Genomic DNA, 23420 nt, shown 5'->3' on the forward strand with positions numbered 1-23420 from the left:
TCAGAATCAAATTATTAAGGATGTATTTACATCTGCAAAATCCCCTCACAGTTGTGCAATTAGCTTACAATGTAAACTAATCATAAACTAATCACAGTGTTTATGTTAACCATATTCCAAAGTCCTGTCCATACTCAAGGGGAGAGGGGTTATACTGGACACATACATCAGGGGGTGTGAATCTTGGAGACTATCTTAGAATTTTGTCTACCACAATATCTTTACCAGTAAGAACTGAAGCATGAGCCTCATCATTCAATAACATTTTTTTTGGCCGGCTCTCAGGTGTAACTTGCGCACATGATGTGGTATATTTCTTTGAGCTACAGAATCTGGAAACTTTGCATTTGAGAAAAATAAATGCAATAGTATGGAAAAAGCTTTCTGATGATGCACTTGCAGGTTTTTAATAGCCTCTCTGTGAAAACTTTATAGTCATGCAATTAGCGTTCTTATGTTTTATTTAATTTTTTTAAAATTTGAAGGACAGTTAAAATAGATCTCTATATAAACGAATACTTTAAAGGATTTTTATATACTACAGATCTAAATATAACCCCAATAACATACCATGTGTTTGTTAGAAATGTATGAAAATAATTATATAAAATTGCATTTAACATTAAGTCATTGCAAGCAATTGACCAGCTGTGTATTTAGGCACTAATCTAGGAAACTTCTGTTTTTCAAATGCAAACAAAATGACATTTTACATAAACACATAAGGATACTAGGAATTTTAATGACTTCTTTTTGGGCACAAAGCCTTTACCATAGAATAGCCATTTCAAATTATATAATATTTTAAATCTTCCACTTCTGTTTATCAAGAAAAGAAGACGGTATTTGACCAACACCACAATAAAACAAAAACTATGGTTAAAACTGACATTTGGAGAAACAATTTTCATCTACAAGACAACAAACAGAAGATAGTGGTCCACACAAAAATGGAAAAAATAAAGTGAGTTCTTCTATTCTCCTGACTTTTTGCAGGAGAAGTGTTTCCAGATAACATTGTGGGGGCGTGAGACTCAGAACCATGATTCATGGAGCCAAAAGGTCAGTAATAGGAGTTCAAAAAGACAAAGGCAGCTAAATTTTGCTGGTCAAAGTGTTATAGAGAAGGGAGCTACATAGATGAGAAGCTCAAAATCTGTATTGATGTCCTCCTGGATCTTTGGCTAAGGACTTGACCTGTACACATGTATAGGGGCATTTCTTATGCTCAGGGAAATAATACTAGTGTGTTATAAGTCAAACAATTTCCATAGCTTGTAGAAGATTGGTAGAATTTCAAGTTCTAATTCATTAGAGTGGTATAAACTCATTGGCACAAAAGATGGGAATTCAATAAAGGCCACTACAACATTGTGATGCCTAAGGCTAAAGCAGCCCTAGTAAAAATACTAGAGAATCACTCTAAGAAAACTTGAAAGCAAGCCACAAAAGGATCACCCTCATCAATAATTAGCTTTATACTTGTTGTAAAAGAAAATTACACTAGACTGGTTAAATGGACAAGGAAGACCTTGTTCAAAATTATTGAGATAGGGCACAGAAGTAGAACTCAAATTCACTGAAAAGCAGGATAGTTTTTAAGCAGTTGGGTAACCTAGTTGAAAAGTACCAGAAGACATTAGTGGGGAGGTTGGTTAATACAATTAGATCACCTATGTTTGCTAATCAGCATTTATTGAAGTCAGGTTCCTACTCCTCAGCACAGACTGGGATAGAGGGGTCCTATCTTCTTCATGATCACATTTCAAAGAGGTGGTCCCAGGTCCTTGAGAAAGAGGGTTCTGGATTGTGGAAGATTTGCATCTCAAAGGGGCAGAGGAGCAATTTACAATTCCAAGTGTTTTGAAGTAAATGCTTTAGCAAACAGGTGGACAGAGGCCTATAGTCAGGAAGAGGCCTATCTAAAATTTAGTCAAGTAGAAAGGAATGTTAAAGCAGTCTTGGTTAGTTGCTCCAACAAATTATCATATTCTGTAAAGAAAAACTAGATAGCTCTATGGATTTCAGATGGGACTTACACATCGTATAAGCCAATTTATTAAAATAAATCTCTCACTCTAAGTATGTATGTACATGCCTATGTATATGTGTGTGTGCATGTATACGTGTATATATATTTCCTATTGCTCCCGTTTCTCTGGTAGTATCTGACTGAAACAGAGGGTATCCCAATGCTGTGGTTGTTCATGATGGACTCACGAACATTTTCCACACCATTTTCCTGATAGTTTGAGTAGTATATTAAAGATAGCTGCAGCTTTTGGGACATTCTTTTCATCAAGAGGTAGTTTATTTGGGCTTTATTTCCCTTCTCCTTGAATTTGGGTTTAACCTGTGACAGCTTAACTAACAGAAGGTGGTTGAAATGACATTTTGACAGTTCTAGCCTAGCATTTAGACAGACTCTCAGCTTTTGCTTTAGCCATCTTGAATCATTTCCTTTTAGGACACTCCCTTTGTAACACAGGCACCATGCTATGAGAAGCCCAAGCAACATAGAAAGATCATGTATAGGTGAATTGGTCGACAACTCCAGCTGAGCAACAAGTCAATAACCATATTAATTAAGACATGTAGTACATTGTAGCCCAAGTCATGCCCTCATTGACTAGTGACCTTGCCCACATCACATTGCACAGAAATCCAGCCAGCTATCTAGTCATTGCACCAAATCATGAGAGGTGATTAAAATAGTTATTTTAAGTCACTATACCACTCAGTTCTGGAGTGTGGTTTGTTATCCAGAAGTTAATAAACAGATCATTGGGCCGGGCACAATGGCTCATGCCTGTAATCCCAGCATTTTGGGAGGCCGAGGCAGGTGGATCACCTGAGATCAGGAGTTCAAGACCAGCCTGACCAACATGGTGAAACCTCGTTTCTATTAAAAATACAGAAAGTAACCAGGTACGGTGGTGCATGCCTGTAATCCCAGCTACTCAGGAGGCTAAGACAGAAGAATCACTTGAACCCAAGAGGTGGAGGCTGCAGTGAGCCGAGATCACACCACTGTATTCCAGCCTGGGTAACAGAGCGAGACTCCGTCTCAAAATAAACAAATAAATAAAAATAAACAGATCATTTGGATGGTGTTGTGATAGAATATGTTTGGCTGACTTCTTTAATATGTTTTTATTTGGGAACAGCCATAAACTGTGGCACAATTCAATACTTCCACAGTTCAACAATATAGTCTTCTAAATATAACATCTTACTTGTACTCATAATAATTGAAACGATATTTAAGTCCATCCCGCTTCAGCAAAGGAAGAGTTTCTGTTTCCTGAAAACTGACACAAAGAGACTAGAAGCTGATGTGAATCATTATCTATCTAGCTTTCTCTCTCCCTCTCTCTCTCTCAAATATTCTTTTTCTCTCTACGTATATATATCTCTGTCTATCTCTCTATGTATATATTCATGTATCCATATTTTTAGTAAGTCATTGTGGTGGATATTTGTTATTTTTGCATGCTCTGAAGCTTTTTCTTTGAAAAGTTATCCTTCTCCATCTGGTGGGTAAAAATAAAGCACACTTAGAAAAAATGTTGAGACAGTGAGAAGGAGCGAGTGAAAGGGAGAATGAGAGAGAGTGAGACCTAAGAGTAACATAAGTTCCTGGTTCCAGCTCTGTGAGGGTAACATTTTTAATTTAAAGAGCCCATGAATTATAATATCATTTTAGCTTAATCTAGTTTGTTATGTTTCTGTCACATTCAAGCAAAATAGTAGATTATTAAGTGCCATTCAGGTCTAAGACCACTACTAGAAACCTTTGAGAATCTCCTTCTCTGTTTGATCTTCCTTCTTCTCCTTTCTAAACCCACCAGTCCTGTTCTAATGCTCTTTGTCCACCCCTAACTTTCCCTTCTGTGTAGTATGTATTTAGTTAAGGTAAAGCTAACTGCTGTAAGGACAAATCCCAAATTTCCAGTGACTTAACACAATAAAAATTTCTGTCTGACACAAACTACAACCTGGTGAGGGCAATCTGGGTCAGTACTCAGGGACGTTAGATGCTTGCTGCCTCAGAGTTGTCTGCATCTGGCCACTGGAAGGGATACAGAAAGATGTATATGTGGAAGATTTTGTTTGTCCAAACATAAAGTGGCATTTCTCAGTTCACTCATATTCCTTTAGCTAGGACTTACTGGCATGAGCTTCAAAGTACGCTTGTAGATATGATCCAGCTGCTTGGCCAGGAAAATGATAAAAAGAATATGGGTGGATAGTAGGAAGCCTTTTTCATACCAAGGTACTGGTTCTACACTTAAAAAAGAAGGGTGGGTGTATGTAGACTCTAAAAAATAGCACAAATTCATGTTACAATAACAATCATAGTAAACAAAAAAATAGTTCCTATTTTTTTTATTTGCTCAATGACTTGCACTTCATTGTGACAATCCATTCTCTAGATAGTAGGAAAAAAAAATAACTCTATGTGTAATTGATCTAATAATTCAAACTGTCCCTTGTGATAAAAGTTAGTCTTTCTTAGATACAAGTTTCCAGTGTCTCAAATGCTAAAGACTCCCTCTTCCTCTGCTTTTCTCCTTCAGGTGAGGGCTAGTGCATAGGTGGAAAGGTGTAGGGTATAGATGATCTCAAGTTAGAAAAGGAAAACTCTTCTTTTTTCCTGGGGCCTGGTTTTCTCTGGCTGCTGAGGCAAACTCGTGTGCAACTGGATAATCAGGGCTCTGATAGCCTCTGTTGCCCAAGTCTGTAGCTGGTGAACCCATCATTATTATTGATCATTCCCTCGGTGGCACTCCTTCACTTTGGTTTTTGCTGGTTGTAGGACCATGGGCATCTGCCATATTCTCCATCTGTTGCACTGGCCTGGAGATCCTTTCACAGACTTGACAGGGAAAGGGGAGCACTTTCCTCACTCATAATGCATATCTTTGCAGGCCATTGACTCTCATCTTATCCATGTGACATGGGAACCGAGAATGGCTTGGGAGTGTAGCCACCTAGAGTCTTCTGTTACACCAGTTACCTTGATTTTTTCAAAGCCTGAAACTGTGACAGGTATTTGGGGAGACAGTCTTCTCCTTGAACTCTAATCGGAAAATGCAACAGTCTCCTCTTCGCTGGTGGTGCTTAGAGACAGTACAACTCTACTTGTCTCTTTCTTGCATTCCATTTTTCTTCTTACCTCAGTGTCCCAGGGGAAAAAGAACAATTCTTTTAATTACTTGATATCATATGAGTTGTATATCATAAAAATCGTCTGGATTTCTGAGGTAGGTAAAAGACAACTTTTATGCTGGGGGAATTCTATATTCTATGTATTTCAGCTCGTGTGTCAAGGTAAAGGGGGAACTAAAACAATCCGGTAAATACTCTCTCAAGAATATAGCCTAGATGGAAACACTATCATCTCAGTGCATAGCCCTGAGTTACATATCTGAAGCCAAATATTACACTGTTCCTTCACCAAGAATCCTTTCTACATCAAATCCCAAATTTCTTGTCATTCTCTATAGCACTGTTCACCTGCATGCCCTAGTAGATGAAGGCTTTGGGTGGACCCGTTGAAAGTCTTGTGCTCGAGAAGACAAAGGAGACAATTCATGGTTAGTATTCAAAATGTTGCTCCCACCACAAACGTCCTCATATTTTTCTAAGTAGAATGTCTACCAGACATGCTGTCTTTTCTCCAGCAAGCAGAGTGAACAACTATCCTGGTTTGTCTGAGACTTGGGATTTCTTTCTTAGAATGTGGAATTTTTAGTGCTGAAACTAGGCTAGTCCTGAATAAACTGAGCAGTTGTTGACCCCACCTGCAAGGTTGAGCAACTTTGATGATAATATCATTGTGATAATATGCTGACAAAGTCTCCACGGCTTCATAATGTCTAACAAAACCTTCTGTTTCTCTAGAGGTGAAAGGTTTTTCTATAGAGACGAAAGGTGTTTCTACAGAGGTATATGGATTAGAGGTGAAATTACAATAAGGGAGTGTCAAGGTCCTCCCACAGTTAATCTGTTTCTTATTGGTAAATGTTTTAATCACTGACCTCCTAACCAATATCACAATAGCTGATTCCTGTGGCATTGTTAGATGCAGCTCATTCTTTATGTGACCAGACTTTTGTCCGATATATTGCTAGTTTAGGTTTTTAAGTGTTTTAAAATAGCTATGCCCATTTAGTAACACATATTTACTATTGTGATTTACTTCTAAAATAATTACTCTTACAGTGGATTTGCCTATTTTAGTAATGTTTGCATTTATAATTGTTCTAATAAGGTTTGTACTACTTTCATTATAATTGGTTTATGGTCCAATAAATGATAGATTAAGGTAGAGGACAATCCAATAGTTTAAATTTAGATATTTATATTGTCCCTAAATATTGCGACAGGGTATTTCTTTCCTTAAAGAGTGAGTACAATACTATGACCTAAATATGTAATCATTTTAATATTTGGTCATATGCTTCAGTCCTTCTCCCTGTCTCTCTCTCTTTGTGTGTGTGTGCGTCTGCATGCACACACACCTGTCTGTCTCTGTTTGCTTCCTCTTTTTCAACTGAACCCAGTTCAAAAAGCTGAATGGCTTAGCTGTATCAAAATAGTATTGGTACCATATTAAAGCTTCACATTTTAGCACTTCACCACAGACCTAAGGAATCCGAATATGTGATGTGTAGGGTAATTTTGATAAGCCCTTTATGCACCTTAGTGTTTCAGGAACACTGGTCTGTTGTACAAATAAGACACATTGTACATCTGATAGCAGCTGCAGTGTCTGCCTATGTGTGTTAGTCTAATTATATGAACTCTATGATACATATTCTTTTTCTATGTGGAAATAAAACCTGCTCTGTAGAGTCAATGAAAGCTGCATAAGTAGAACAAAATAGTTTCACAGACCACAAATTCAAGTGTGTAAAAAAGTAACATTATTTTTCCATACCTGAAGTTAATTTCTATCTTGCTCCCCAATTCCTTCCAGTGTCAGAATCTGTAATCTATTCATTCTAGGGAAACTTAAACATGTTGTAATTATTTCAAACTCAATTTCAAATGTAGAAATGTTTTCCTTTACTCGCCTTATCTCTGCAGTTGATTCTCTGCCTCAAAGTTTATGAGAAAAGTTTGTATTTTTGAAAGGGAGAAAACTCCACTTCTTGGTTTTAATCTGTTGTGTAGTTGTATACAGAGATGCACAACTGTTTGGCTTCCAATTTCACTGGCATTTGTTGCAGTGGCATTTTGCCACACAGTCCAAGCTACTGTTTTTGGATGCATATCTTCATTGAGTTAAAGATCATCTTCCCAAGTGAATTTTATGTCATTCTCCTAGCTTCAGGTGAGGTTTGATTGTTTGAATATTTCTGAGACTGATGGTACTCATCAGATATTTTCTGCCACTGAAATACCAGGAGCCATCATGATTCTTTTTTTTTTTTTTCTTTTTCTGAGACGGAGTCTCAATCTGTCGCCCAGGCTGGAGTGCAGTGATGCGATCTCAGCTCACTGCAAGCTCGGCCTCCCAGATTCACGCCATTCTCCTGCCTCAGCCTCCCGAGTAGCTGGAACTACAGGCATCCGCCACCATGCCTGGCTAATTTTTTTTTTTTTTTTCTAGTAGAGACAGGTTTCACCGTGTTAGCCAGGATGGTCTTGATCTCCTGATCTCGTGATCCGCCCGCCTTGGTCTCCCAAAGTGCTGGGATTAAAGGTGTGAGCCACCGCACCTGGCCGCCATCGTGATTCTTCTCGTCCCTGCTTCATTGTGACCTGTGTCTCATTTGCTGTACACTCAGAGCTCAGCTGGGAAGTGGACTTCAAATACCCTCTACCTTCATTTTCCACAATTTGAAAAGGCACGTCTACCTCAGTTTCATTACTTTCAACATCAATAGTCAAGCTTTTTTTTTTTTCATCCAACTCTCTTTTTGCTCCCCAGCTCACAGCCTCTTAGAAAATTGGAGTGGTGGTCGGTGGAGAGGGTGTCAGTGAAATGTACAAAGTTGCTGTACCAACTTTCACCTAGATTGAGAGTTTTTTAAAGCTTAACAGGCAATGATTGATCATGAGTTCTCCATATATTAGAATGATAACTCTGCTTGGAGCCAGGGTGGTCTCATTTCTCAACCCCAAAGAGAAAAACGTGTTAGGCTAATATCATATGAAGTCTAAAGGAGGATTTCAGAGAAATCAAAACGATTCCTGCACATGTAAAGAACTAATTGATAACTCATCATAGCTACAATAGTGTTTTTAACAAGAAAAACTGTGTCATTATTCATCAGCTCCATGCAAAACTCTATATGTGTAATCTCATTTAAAACTCACAACATCGGCTGGGCGTGGTGGCTCAAGCCTGTAATCCCAGCACTTTGGGAGGCCGAGGTCAGGAGATCGAGACCATCCTGGCTAACACGGTGAAACCCCGTCTCTACTAAAAAAATACAAAAAATTAGCCTGGCGTGGTGGCGGGCACCTGTAGTCCCAGCTACTCCCAAGGCTGAGCCAGGAGAATGGCGTGAACCTGGGAGGCGGAGCCTGCAGTGAGCCGAGATCGTGCCACTGCACTCCAGCCTGAGTGACAGAGCAAGACTCCCTCTCAAAAAAAAGAAAAAAAAAAAACCTCACAACATCACCATGTGGTATAAATTATTATCTTCATTTTACTGATAAGAAAACAGGCTTAGGGAGATTAAATAATTTACTCAAGGACACATAGCCAGCAAGTTGGAACTAAGTCTCAACTCCAATCTATTTTACAGTCTAGCACTTTTTCTTAAACATACCATCATCCCATTACTACCTTTCCTGTTTGTTCTCCTGCTCTAAGGCTATCTTATACACATAACTTTTAACATGATAGGGAGTGACAGGGATTAGAAAAGAAATGAACTTGACGTGTTTGTGTGTCAGTAATGCCAGTCAAATATAAAAACACAGTTTTTGTGAAAACATAATAAAACAATAACTTAAAATAAAAAATATATACACATGAAGGCCTTATTAAATATGGATCATTGAAAGCATAAATGGTTCAAAAATTCTCATTTTTTGCATCCATAATACTTCTGGATTTTCCACATGAGATTTCTTATCATATATAGTTTCATATTTTCCTTCAGCCAAATTTGCTAATCAATCTGTTACTTTTAGATCCCTTTCTACATTAAATGTCAACTCTTCAACAAAAATCCCATATCTTGATCAAGGTACATTTCAAGTGGAACGTTAGTTCATTCATCCTGTCTCTTGGAATTTGTCAATTTGAGTTTTAAGAATGTTAGGCCTTTTCCTGGCTACCTGTCACTGTGGAAGACTTAACTGTATCTCTACAGCTCTAATTTACTTTGTCTTCTTTTAACTTTGTTTAGGCCTTAGTATTATTTGGTAAATGATCAGTGAAAATCTGAGTTTAATAATAAAATAGCAGAGGTGTCTTGGTATAGGTCTGTGAGAAGCTTCATATATTAGAGTATGTCTTGCTCTAGAAACCATTTTTTTTCCATCCCTGGATTCACAAACATTAAAAATAAGTCTCTGAGGTTTTACTGAGAAAAATCTAATGACATAAACCAGGAAAAGAAATAACATCACTGATCATCAGAGAAATACAAATCAAAACCACAGTGAGATGCCATCTCACTCCAGTCCAAATGGCAATTATTAAAAAGTCAGGAAACTATAGATGCTGGCTGCAGAGAAATAGAAACACTTACACTGTTGGTGGGAATGTAAATTAGTTCAACCATTGTGGAAGACAGTGTGGCAATTCCTCAAGGATCTAGAACCAGAAATATCATTTGACCCAGCAATCCCATTACTGGGTATATACACAAAGGAATATAAATCATTATACTGTAAAGACACATGCACACATATGTTTATTACAGCACTATTTACCATAGCAAAGACACAGAACCAACCCAAATGCCCATCAGTGATAGACTGGATAAAGAAAATGGGGTACATGTAAAACATGGAATACTATGCAGTCATAAAAAGGAATGAGATCATGTCCTTTGCAGGAGCATGGATGAAACTGGAAGCCATCATCGTCAGCAAACTAACACAGGAAAAGAAAACCAAATACCGCGTAAGTGGAAGTTGAACAATGAGAACACATGGACACAGAGAGGGGAACAACACACATCAGGGCCTGTTGGCGGGTGGGGGCTGAAGGGAGGAAACTTAGAGGATGGGTCAATAGGCGCAGCAAACCACCATGGCACATGTATTCCTATGTAACAAACCTGCATATTCTGCATATGTATCCCTTTTCTTTCTTAGAAATAAAAGAAATTAAATATTTCTAGAAGTTTCCAATATTTGGGTCATGATAATGTAGAATCATTTTAAGTATATATTTTTATACAAACAATGTTAGTACCATGCTAAATTTGTTGATTAAAACACACCAATATAGTTTTGAGTAGGGCTTCAAGATGGCTGTCTAGAGGTATCTGACATTCACCTCCTCCACAAAGAGGAACCGACAAAGTGAGTAGATAATCAGACCTTGAATGGGCCATCTAAGAGAGAGCACTGACATTCAACAGGAAAGTGACAGGAAACAGCTAAGGCAAGGAAGGAGAGTAAAGTAAAGCAAGCTCCTTGTCCAGTATTGACTAGCAGTCTGGAGAGGCTACTCAATGTGGAGAAAGAATAAATGACAGATCCCCAGTGATCCATATTCCCACTGCAAACACCTGTAATCCTAGCCATAGGAGAGCCTCTCAACGCTCAGGGGCTCTAAAACTAATATAGTGAACTGCCTGGGGTCTGTATGACTCTATTGCTCCAGAGAGGGAGCTCACACTGGGTACCACACAACCCCAGAGACCTAAGCAGTTACAGCATGGTGCCGTTTTTGAGAGCACAGCCCCCAGCAGATTGCATCCTGCCCTCGGGCCCAACACCCCCTACATCACAACATCACTGGAGCCCCACTGACATCCTCTGCCTGAGCTGCTACTGCTGCTGACTGCTGCTGCCAGGGCTGAAGGTTACTGGCAATGACCTCACTGTCCCCAGCAACTGAACCGTTGTGCATCTGAACGTGCTATGAGGACAAGAGCCCCCACCTGCAGCCACTACTGCTGCCAGGACTGAAGCACAAGCCACTGGTAGTGACCCCACCACCTCTAGCAGTGGGACTTCCATGCGTCAGCACTTGCCTTAGAAATAAGCTCCCTTACTCATAGCTGCTACTGTTGCTAGCTGCTGCCACTGAGGCTGAAGTGCCAGTCACTGGCAGGAGCCACTGGCAGCAACCTTGCTACCCAGAGCAGCAGGATTGTTATGCATTCACAAGTGCCCAGAGAACAAACTCTCACCACTGGAGCTGCTGCCTGGAGCTGAAACGCATGCTCCCCAGCTGAGATGGTTTGGCTGTGTCCCCACCCAAATCTCATCTTGAATTGTAGCTCCCATAATCTCCATGTGTGTGAGAGAAACCCAGTGGGAGGTAATTGAGTCACCGGGGTGGGTTTTCCCATGCTGTTGTGATAGTGAGTAAGTCTCATGAGATCTAATGGTTTTATAAAGCGCAGTTCCCCTGTGCATGCTCTCTTGCCTGCCACCATATAAGATGTATCTTTCCTTTCCCTTCACCTTCTGCTATGATTGTGAGGCCTTCCCAGCCATGTGGAATCATGAATCCATTAAGCCTCTTTTTCTTTCTAAATTACCCAGTCTCGGGTATCTCTTCACAGCAGTATGAAAATGGAATAATATGTCAGCCACCTGTCTATGGCTGTTGCCACTGACAATAACCTCACACTCCCCATCCCCAGCAGCAGGGCTATAGCACACTGGCATGTACCCTGAAGCAGGCCCATCCAACTGAATGTGTTAACTACAAGCCTGGAGACTATCTCTCCAAGACCATTGCAGCCACCACTAACACTATCATGGACCTGTTGGGAACCAGAGGGTTATTCCACCACTGCTGTTGCCATTACGCACACCACACTGCCTGCCAAGGGGCCTGAGGACCCTCCCATTCACAGCCCAAAACTGCCTCTGCTGTAAGCCACTTGGAGGACCATAAATTGACTGACCTGGACATGCTAACACTGGTACCAGTGTATATCTCCACTGCTGCCACCACTGGAGCCTGAAGACTAGCCCACCTGGCATCCCTGTCCTAAGCAAAACTTCACCACAGCTTTCAGTAACAATTGTACCCTAAGCCTCTGAGGAAATCACAGAGACCACTGATTCTGTTTATATCTGAAGAAAGTACATTCACACTATGCTGCTTCATGCACCCAGAATCAAAGGCAAGGTGCCCCTACACCATCAATACTATCGATACATCTTTAGGAAAAATCCGCATCTATAAAAGCAAAACCAAAAAATTGGAGCAAGCATTAATCACATCAGATGTCAATATCAACATAAGAACACAAGAAACACGGAAAAGCAAAGAAATATGATACCTTTGAAGGAACACAATAATTCTCAAGCAATAGACTTTAATAAGAAATTTATGAAATGTCAGAAAAGAGGTTTAAATAATGGTATTCAAGAAGCTCAGTGAAATACAAGAGATAAACAATATGAAAAAAATATGAAGCAATTTTTAACAATATGAAAAAAGCGAGTATATGAATGAAAAATGTACTGAGTAGACAGAGATCATAAAATACATTCTAACAGAAATCCTGAAGCTGAAGAATTCATTGAATAAAATTAAAAAAATACAACTGAGAACTTCAATAATAGACTAGATCAAGAAAAAGAAAGAATTTCAGAACTTGAAGATAGGCCTTTGAAAATAAAGCAGTCAGCAAAAATAAAGAAAAAAGAATAAAAGGAATGACAAAAGCCTCCATGATACATGGCATACCATAAAGCAACCAAATATTTTAATATTACGTGTTGCAGAAACAAATAAAAGGCCAAAGGGATTAAAAAAAACCTATTTAATTAAATAATAACTAGAAATATCACATGTCTACCAAGAAATTTTGACATCCAGACACAGGAAACTCATAGATTCCCAAAAAGTTACAACACAAAAGATCTCCAAGGCACATTCTAATCAAACTGTCAAAAGTAAAAAAACCCCTGAAGACATAATTCTAAAAACAACAGGAAAAATGTATTGAGTCACTTATAAGGGAACCCCCATCAGACTAACATGGATTTCTCAGCAGAAACCATATGGGTCAGGAGAGAATGGGATGATGTATTCAAAGTGCTGATAGAAGAAATACTGCCAGTCAAGGATATACCCAGGAAAGTAAGTTATTATTCAAAATGAAGAAATAAAGTCTTTTCCAGACAACCAAAAGCATACAGAGTTCATCACTAATAGACCAGCTTTATAAGAAATGCTTAAGGGAATTGTATACATAGAAATGAAAGGATAATATCTACTATCAGGAAAGTATAAAACACACTGGTAGAGCAAACACATGAATAAGAAAGAGAAAGAACTCATATATTACCACTAGAGAAAATCATTAACCAAAACTATAAAAAATAAAAGAGGATGAGGCCGGGCATGGTAGTTTATACCTGTAATCCCAACACTTTGGGAGGCCAAGGCAGGTGGATCACAAGGTCAGGAGATTGAGACCATCCTGGCCAAAATGGTGAAACCCCGTCTCTATCGAAAATACAAAAAAAAAAAAAATTATCTGGGTGTGGTGGCAAGGGCCTGTAATCCCAACTACTCAGGAGGGTGAGGCAGGAGAATCTCTTGAACTTGGGAAGCAAAGGTTGCAGTGAAAAAAAAAGAAGAGAGAGAGAGCGAATGAAAGGGACAAAGGATATTCACAACAACCAGAAAGTAATTTAGTAAAATGACAGGAATAAGCCCTTACATATCAGTAATAACCTGAAATGTAAGTGGATTAAACTTTCCACTTAAATATATATAGACTGAATAAGTGGCCAAAAAAAAAAAAAAAAAAAGACTGAATTATGTACCACCTACAAGAAATTCATCTCACTCTAAGACACATATAGATTGAAAGCAAAGAGATGGAAAAAGATATTCCATGCAAACAGAAACAAAAATTAAGCTGGGGTAGCTATACTTACATCACATAAAATAGACTTTAAGACAAAAACAGTAAAAACAGACAGAGAATGTCATTATATAATGATAAAGACATCAATTCAATAAGAGTATAACAATTCTAAACATATATGTATCCAACACTGGAACACTGAGATATATAAAGCAAATATTATCATATCTAAAGGGAGAAATAAACTCCAATACAATAATGGTTCAATAGTTCAATACAATAAGACTTCAATATCTCACTCTTAGCCTTAGATAGATCATCTACACAGAAAATAAACAAAGGAACATTGGATTTAAACTGTACTTTACACCAAATGGACTTAATACACATTTATGAAACATTTTATTTGACAGTTGCTGAATACACATTCTTACCAGTACATGGAACCTTCTCCAGAATAGACCATATATTAGGCCACAAAATAACCCTTAATAAATTTTAAAACATCAAAATTATATCAAGTGTTTTCATGGACCACAATGATATAAAACTAGAACTCAATAACAAGAAGAATTTTGAAAACTATAAAAATAAATGGAAATTAACCAACATGCTCCTGAATGACCACTGAGTCAGAAAATAATTTAAGAAGAAAATATAAAAATTTCTGGAAACAAATGAAAATTGAAACACAACATACCACAATCTGAAATACAGCAAAAGCAGTGCTATGATGGAAGTTACAGAAGTTTATATAAAAAGTAGAAATATTTCAAATACATAATCTGACAATGTATCTCAAAGACCTAGAAAAGCAAGAACAAACCAAACACAAAATTAGTAGAAGCACACACACACACACAAAAACCAGATCAGAGCAGAACTAAATGAAATACACACTAAAAACAAAATACAAAGTATTAATAAAACAAAAAGTTGAATTTTTGAAGATAAAATCAATAAACCACTAGCTAGACTAACCAAGAAAAAAAGAGAGAAGACCCAAATTAATAAAATTATAAGTGAAAAATAAGACATTAAAACTGATACCATAGAAAAATAAACGATAATCAGAGACTATTATGAACAACTATACACTAACAAACTGGAAAGCCTAAAGGAAATAGATATTTTTGAAACATATACGCTATCAAGAGTGACTTAGAAAGAGATAGAAAAAAATCTGAATAGAGCAGTAATAAATAATGAAATTGAATCAGTAATAAAAAGTCTCCTGACAAAAGATAAGCCTAGGACCAAATGACTTCACTGCAGAATTCTACCAAACTTACAAAGAAGACCTCACATCAATTCTCCTCAAACTATTCCAAAATCTTGGAGAGAAGAAACTTCTCCTTAACTCATTCTATGAGGCCAGTATTGCTCTGATCCCCAAACCAGATAAAATACAACAACAACAACAACAACAACAACAACAACAACAAAAACTACAAGCCAATATCTCTGATAAACACAGGTTTTAAAATCCTCAACAAAATCTAGCAAACTGAATTCAAAAACACATGAAAAAGATGACACATCATGATCAAGTGGAATTTATCTCAGAGATGCAAAGATGGTTAAAACATTGAATGATAAAATCTCAACAAAGTAAGCATAGAAAGAATGTACCTGAACACAATAAAGATCATATATGACAAACCTACAGTTTTCATCATACTGAATGAAGAAAAGCTGAAAGCCTTCTTCTAAGAACTGCAGCAAGACAAAGATGCCAACTTTCATTACTCCCATTCAACATAGTCCTGGAAGTCCTAGACAGAGCTATTAGAAGTAAAAATAAATCAAAGTTTTCTAAATTGGAAAAGAGAAAGTTAAATTGTCCTTCTTTGTATATGACCTGATCTTATATCTAGAAAAATATAAAGGCTTCACAACAACAAAAAACGTTTTTATATCCAATAAATAAATTTAACAAAGTTGCAGATACAAAATCTACATTAAAAAAATCAGGAGTATTTCTAAACACCAATAATCAAATAGTTGAAAAAGGAATCAAGAAGACAAAACCATGTATATATATGTAACAAAATAAGTTACCTAGAAATAAATTTAACCACCGAGTTAAAAGACTTCCACAAAAAAAGAAGAAAAAACCTACAAAACTCTGATGAAAGAAATTGAGGAGGACACAAACAAGTGAAATACATCTCATGTTCATAGATCAGAATAATTATTATTGTTAAAATGACCATGCTACCCAAAGCAATGTACTTATTAGACTCTATAGTGACAGACCAATGTCATTTTTCACAAAAAATAGAAATGCCTAAAATTCATATGTAACCAAAATAGCCAAAAGAACAAAACTGTAGACATCAAACTACCTGACTTCAAAATATATTATAAGGATACAGTAACCAAAACAGCATGGTATTGGTATAACAACAGAAATATAGACCAATGGAACAAAATAGCAAACTCAGAAATAAATTCATGTATTTACAGCCAACTAATTTTTGACATATGTGCCAAGAACATACATTGAGGAAAAGGCACCCTTTTCAATAAACAGCGCTTTGAAACTGCATATAAATATCCAGAAGAATGAAAGTGAACCCTTTTCTCTCATCATATACAAAAATAAATTTAAGGTGGATTAAAGACCTAAACACAAGATCAGAAACTATTAAACTCCCAGAGGAAAACGTAAGGGAAACAATTTAAAACACTGGCAAAAATTTTATTGCTAAGACCTCAGAAGTGTGAGTAATAAAAACAGAAATAGACAAATGAGATGATGTTAAACTAAAGACTCCTTCATGGCAAAGGAAACAATCAATAGAGTGAAAAAACCTGTTGAATGGAAGAAAATATTTGCAAACTATTCCCCTGATATCTGACAAGAGACTAATATACATAACATATAAGAAACTCAAACAATGCAACAGGTAAAAAAAAAAAAACATTCATAAGTAAGCAAAGAATACGAATAGACATTTATCAAAAGTGGCCATACAAATGGCAAACAGGCATATGAATAACATTCAACATCACTAATCATCATAGAAATGTAAATCCAAACCACAAAGAAGTATCATTTTACCACAATTAGAGTGACTCTTTTTTTTTTTTTTTTTTTTTTTTTTTTAGATTGAGTCTCTGTCGCCCAGACTGGAGTGCAGTGGCAAGATCTTGGTTAACTGTAATCTCGGCCTCCAGGGTTCCAGTCATTCTCCTGCCTCAACCTCCTCAGTAGCTGGGATTACAGGCAACTGCCACTACACCCAGCTAATTTTTTGTATTTTCAGTAGAGACGGGTTTCACCATGTTGGCCAGGTTGGTCTCAAACTCCTGACCTCAGGTGATCTGCCCGCCTTGGCCTCCCAAAGTGTTAGGATTACAGGTGTGAGCTACCACACCCTGCCCTAGAATGGCTATTATTAAAAAGACAAAATATAATAGATGTTAACAAGGATGACGAGAAAAGGGAACTCTTATACACTGTTGGTGGGAATGTAAATTAGTACAGCTACTATGGGAAACAGTATGGAGATTTCTCAAAAAACTAAAAATAGAACTACCAGAAAATACAGCAATCCCATTACATGGTATTTATCCAAAGAAAAGGAAACCATCATATCGAAGGTATGCCTGCACCCATATGATTATTGTGGCACTATTCACAATAGCAAAACTGTAGAATCAACCTAAGTGTTCATTAACAGATTAACGCGCAAAGAAAATGTGGTATATATACAAAAAAAAAAAAAAAACAAAAAAAAAAACAATTTGGCCATTAAAAAAGGAATCATGTCATTAGCCTCTAAATGGATGGAACTAGACATCATTATGTTAGGTAAAGCGAGGTTGGTTAATGGGTACAAACATACAGTTAGAAGAAATAAGTTCTAATGTTTGATAGCAGAGTAGGGTGACTATAGTTAACAATAATGTATTGGATATTTCATAACTAGAAAAGAGGACTTGAAATGGTCTCAACACACAGAAACAATAAAATACTGGAGGTGATGGCTTGATTGTTACACATTCTATGCATGTAACAAAATGTTACATGTACCCCATATAAACGTACAAATATTATTTATCAACTAAAAACACCTCAAAATAATGATCCAAGTACACTATATGAAATATATTGGCACCAACTATATTTTGTGAAACTTTTATGGTTATTAGGATTGAAATCAAATTTTGATGATTAGTTAAACTGAGATTCTAAAATGATTAACTCCACACTCAGCTGTATCCAGGTACAGCATTTTACATTATGGACATCTTCTTTTCCTGATAAAGAAAAACCCCAAAGTCTCCAGGTAATTGGCAGTTTATTTTTATAAACAATGTCTACAAATAGGTGATAATTTCAATCTAGTTTATTTGGTATCATTGCATGAGAATTCACATCCTTTCCAGGAGATGCCTTAGTCCTGGCATGCCTTTCCATGGCATGATAGAGGTCCACATACTCTGTCTTTCTGACTCTGCCAAATTGCCTTTTCTCTTTCCAAAGAAACTAGTTCAGAACACACAATTGAAATTGTAGGATTCATTCTGATCCCTTGCTGGTGGCAGTCTTGAAAATCCCATCTTAGCTTGGCAATGAAGTTACTAGCTTGAGTCTCTACATACAGTGCTACTGCATGAAACATGACTTTTATTTTTTATATTTATTTATTCATTATTTTTGGTGAGATGGAGATTTACTCTTGTTGCCCGGGCTGGAGTGCAATGGCGCGATTTCGGCTCACCGCATCTTCCACCTCCCAGGTTCAAGTGATTCTGCTGCCTCAACCTCCTGAGTAGCTGGGATTACAAGCATGTGCTGCGACGCCTGGTTAATTTTGTATTTTTAGTAGAGACTGGGTTTCTCCGTGTTGCCCAGGCTGATCTCGAACTCCTGACCTTAGGTGATCTGCCCGCCTTGGCCTCCCAAAGGGCTGGGATTACAGGCGTGAGCCACTGTGTCCGGCTGAAACGTGACTTTTAATAAAGATATTTTTGAACTTTGTTGAATTGATGCCACATTAAAATATATATTTTGAGTCTGGTTGATTTATTCCACAACCATTCAGTAGACACTGTCCATATGCTAGTCACAGAACAAAATATTGACTTCCACTCTCCAAGTAGAGTTTGCAATGCACCTGAACTGGTTTTGATTCCTCCTTCTATGAACTTTAGCAGCCTTAGATATATCTTAATATCTTTAATCTTCAGTTTCCTCATTTATAAAATGAAAATATTATCACCTTATTCACAAGTGTTTTTTTAATTAGGTTAAATAATACTTGAAAATTAGTAGCATGTTGTAAAGTTAAGCATTCAATAAATGTGGGGGTTGTAGATATTTGGAAATCGTCTTGAGTATAAATTCTAGATTTTTATGTTATGGTCTATGAAATTGGACCATGTTACATAGAAACAATTTGTTTTTTTATTTGTTACAAATTATTTAACTCACAGGTGGTATGTAGTTAACAAAGAGAGCTTTTTATGCAGGAACTAATCTAAGTAATTTAGAGGTATTACTCCCTGAATCTTTATGAGTTATATAAAATTGATCTCTGTGTTTTACAGATAAGAAAATTGAGTCTTAAGAAAGTTCTGTTCCACAGAGTCATTACACAAGACTGTTGTGATAACAACGTGTGCTAGAGTAGCAAATATGTATAGCATAATGCTTAGAATATCATAGAGACTGGAAGAATATTTCTATACTTCTAACTTCTGTCTAGTAAAAGTCTCAGATTTTTTTTTTTTTTTTTAATCTAAAAGTGTTTGGTCTATACCCAGAGAAGCAATAAGTACCCGTAAGGTTTGCAAAGACATTTGATATCAAATAATGAAATTCATGACAAAAAACACTTTTACTTCAGTGTGGTACTAAAATATGTACATTTCTTTCAAGGGTCACACTTCTGAATCCTTAACTAATGCTACATCCCTAGGAGCTTAAAGACGTGAATCCTTAAGTTAGATAAAAAATAAAAAGGCAAAATTTATTATAAAACATATTTGAACTACATTTTCCACTGGGATAAAGTTACAGGTTATTGTACAATTCTAGTTTCTCCAGGCAGTAGGTCAGTAAGCACAAGTTGTTCAGAGCAACCAGAAACAAAATCATATTTCAGTGGCATTTCAAGTAAAATTCCCCCTTCTCCTTCCCAATGCTGTGAAAAAGGACTATGTCTTAAAGGAGAAATTTCAAATGCCACTGGAGACTTTTGAAATAGTGGAGATTATATGAAGAGTGTTTTACCATAGAGTCTTTAAACACAGGTCCTGAATGGTGACCACAGTATATAAATGGAGAGATAGAGAATTAATTCATCGTACAGTGGAGCAGAAAACTCACATCTGTTCTTTCTACAACCCAGTACACCCCATTTATTAACGCTGTTCTCTGCACTGTCAGGTCTAAGCAATTAACTTGCACAGACTAGCTTCTGTGGGGATAGATAGATGGTGTGTTTCTCACAAGGAATATACTCGTTTTAGCTCTTTTAACAGAGAAAAAGAAAGAAGGTATCTCCTATGTTCTATCTAGATTGAGGACATTGTACACTTACAGTCATGGGATAGCAGAGATATTACATCCATGAGGTTCAGTTATCTTGATTTTATTATTACACATTCTATGTTTGTGTTGAAATAGCACCTGTATCCCGTAAATATGTATAATGGTTGCATATCCATAATAATAAAAAATAAAGTTGCAAAAAAGCCTTGGGAAATTTTAGCACCAAAGTAATATTCAAAATTTTAAGTAGGAGATACAAGTTTAGAAGGATTTTTTAAAAAATCAACTAGGAATAGATCATTTTGAGTGACATCCTATATAGTTATTTTAGTTTCTTGGTGAATGATTCATTTCTAAATATATTGGTTACCACCATCACTATGGGTATTTTTCTAAATATATTGGTTACCCACATCACTGAATCTGGAAGGCAGAGAAAAAAAGAAAATGATTCTGTCATTGCCATTAAACACAGCCACAGAAATAGATATATATTCACATCTGCTCCTCATCAGAGGTGCTACTCTATCAGTTCCAATGATTTTACAAATAAGATGATGGTGTATTTTGTATAGATTCCAGGTTTCATGGTCAGGAAAAATGGCATATAATCCTATTTTATCCTACATTTTCTATTTTATATTTCAGCTTTATTTTCTAGCTCTTGCACAGATACAAATGCGTATATCTTCCTAGTTACGTTAATTTTGATTGAGAGAAAAATGCACAAAGTTAGTCACTTTCTCTTTCTTCTAAAATACTTTTTTTCATAGGCTTCCAGGAGATCACACAAATTCTTGTCTTCATTCTATTTCAGTAGTCTTTCCTTCATCTCTATGATGGAGCAGTCCAGGATACCAACATGGTGTAATCCAAGGCTCCAACCTCAGACCTCTTTTTTACCCACACTCATGGCTTTAAATATTATCTATATGCTGGTGGCTCCCAAATTTGTGAAACACATTTTGGAATTCTACAAATTGCCCAATTAACATCTGATTTACATGGAAAGTAGCCATCTCACATTTGCTATACTCAAAAGTAGACTCTTGATTATTTTCCTATTCTTCCCCACCCCATAGCATAATCCTCTTTTCTTGGTGTTCCCAATTTCAGTAATTGGTCCAATCATTCACTCAGTGGTGACCTGGTAACCTTGAAAACATATGAGCTCTTTTTTCTCTCACATCTAATCTGTTATCAAAATCTCTTCAAAAAAGATCCCGAATCCTACTACTTCTTATTTATTTTGCCATCACCTTACCCACTTTGACCTATGCAATATCTCGATCAAATCACTTAGCTATTCAAATTCTCCAATGATCTCCTATCATACTTGGAATAAAATCCAAAAGGCAGCACATGATTTAATGTCCCACATGCCTCCAGTGACCTTAGTGTTTCTCTCCTACCACCCTATCCTTACTTTCCCTGCAGAAGCCACACTGGCCTCTGCTTGCTCCTGCTTCAGAGGTTTTGCATCAACTGTTTGCATTGCTTAGAATGATTTCTCACCACGTAACTGTCCTGCTCATTCCCTCACTTTATTCCTATCTCTGTTAAAATGTCACCTCCTCAGGAAAACTTTTTCTAACCATCTTTCAGAAGTGTATCTCCATTATTTTTGACTTCTTAGCATTTCTCACTGACATTGTAAGTTCATTTGCTCATTGACTGTACTTACATTAAAATATAAAAGAAGGAACTTTATTTCATTTTTTCACTATTTCAATGTACAGAATTATACCTGGTGGATATTAATGCTTAACTAATATGTGTTAGATGAAAAAGTGTATGATGAGACTGTTATATCTGCAAAAATTTTATTTCCGAGAAGGTCTCTTTTTTGTCACATAGCTTCATTAACAGTTACAGTTTGGTTAATATTTACTTACTGAGATTAGTAACAATTAATAACATGTGATTCATAAAGTATTCCAAGCTTAATTCTCTTAGTCTGTAGTAAAAAATATTTATAGTATTATGAATCTCTTTCATTTGGTGCCGTGTAGACAGACTGAAACTGATATTTACCAAGTGCTATGAAATTTTGTTGCTGGAACAGATAGTGGACAAAGCTTCTGAGAATATAATTGGCCAAGTTGCCTTTGAAGCTTTTCAAACAAAAAACAAAATACTATATGGCAGAGAGAAAGAGAACTATACATACTAAAAAATGAGAATAGAGATTATTTGTAAAGGTTAGAAGACCATGTGTTCCACAATATTTGTTCATCGATTCCCTTCCTCAGTGCTTTCTAGAGTCTCTGATTTGAGGGGATAATTGATATGCAATTTTTCTGTAAGCAAATATGCTATCCTCTCCAACTGAGACTAAGGATTGTGTGCAACACGGCCAGTTGATACATAGAGAATATTGAAATGAAGCATGACTAAGAAGGAACTCTCTCCAGAAATATCTTGATAAACCCCATTGCTCCTTCCTCTGCATTTTGCTTTGTGACATTCATAACTTAGTGTGAATTAATTTGTAAGACAAATTACATCCTGACAAATAAAATAAAGTTGTGTCTGGATGACTTGACAGAATATTGAACTACATATTTGTTAGAAAGTAATATTAAAAATAAACCTTATCAATAAGTCACATTTCTTTCTCATATTTTTTTCTGCTTCTTTTTTTCTCAAGCATGGATTGAGTTCATTAAGAAAACAAAAGAAATTTTAAAAGTGAATGTACCTAATAACTTCAAAACACATGAAGGGACACCCTCTTGGCTCCATAGATTCATGTCCATTCCACATGAAAATATATTCACCCCATCTGTAAGTTCCCAAAAGCTTCAAACCATTCAGCATCAACTGAAGCCCAAAGTCTCATTTAAGTCTCATAAGCTCAAGAGTCCCAGTTCTCATAGTGCAAATCAGGTATGAGTGCAACTCTGAGTTTAATCCATCATGGGGGC

The sequence above is a fragment of the Piliocolobus tephrosceles genome, chromosome 10 (assembly GCF_002776525.5).
Source record: "Piliocolobus tephrosceles isolate RC106 chromosome 10, ASM277652v3, whole genome shotgun sequence".
NCBI lineage: Eukaryota > Metazoa > Chordata > Mammalia > Primates > Cercopithecidae > Piliocolobus > Piliocolobus tephrosceles.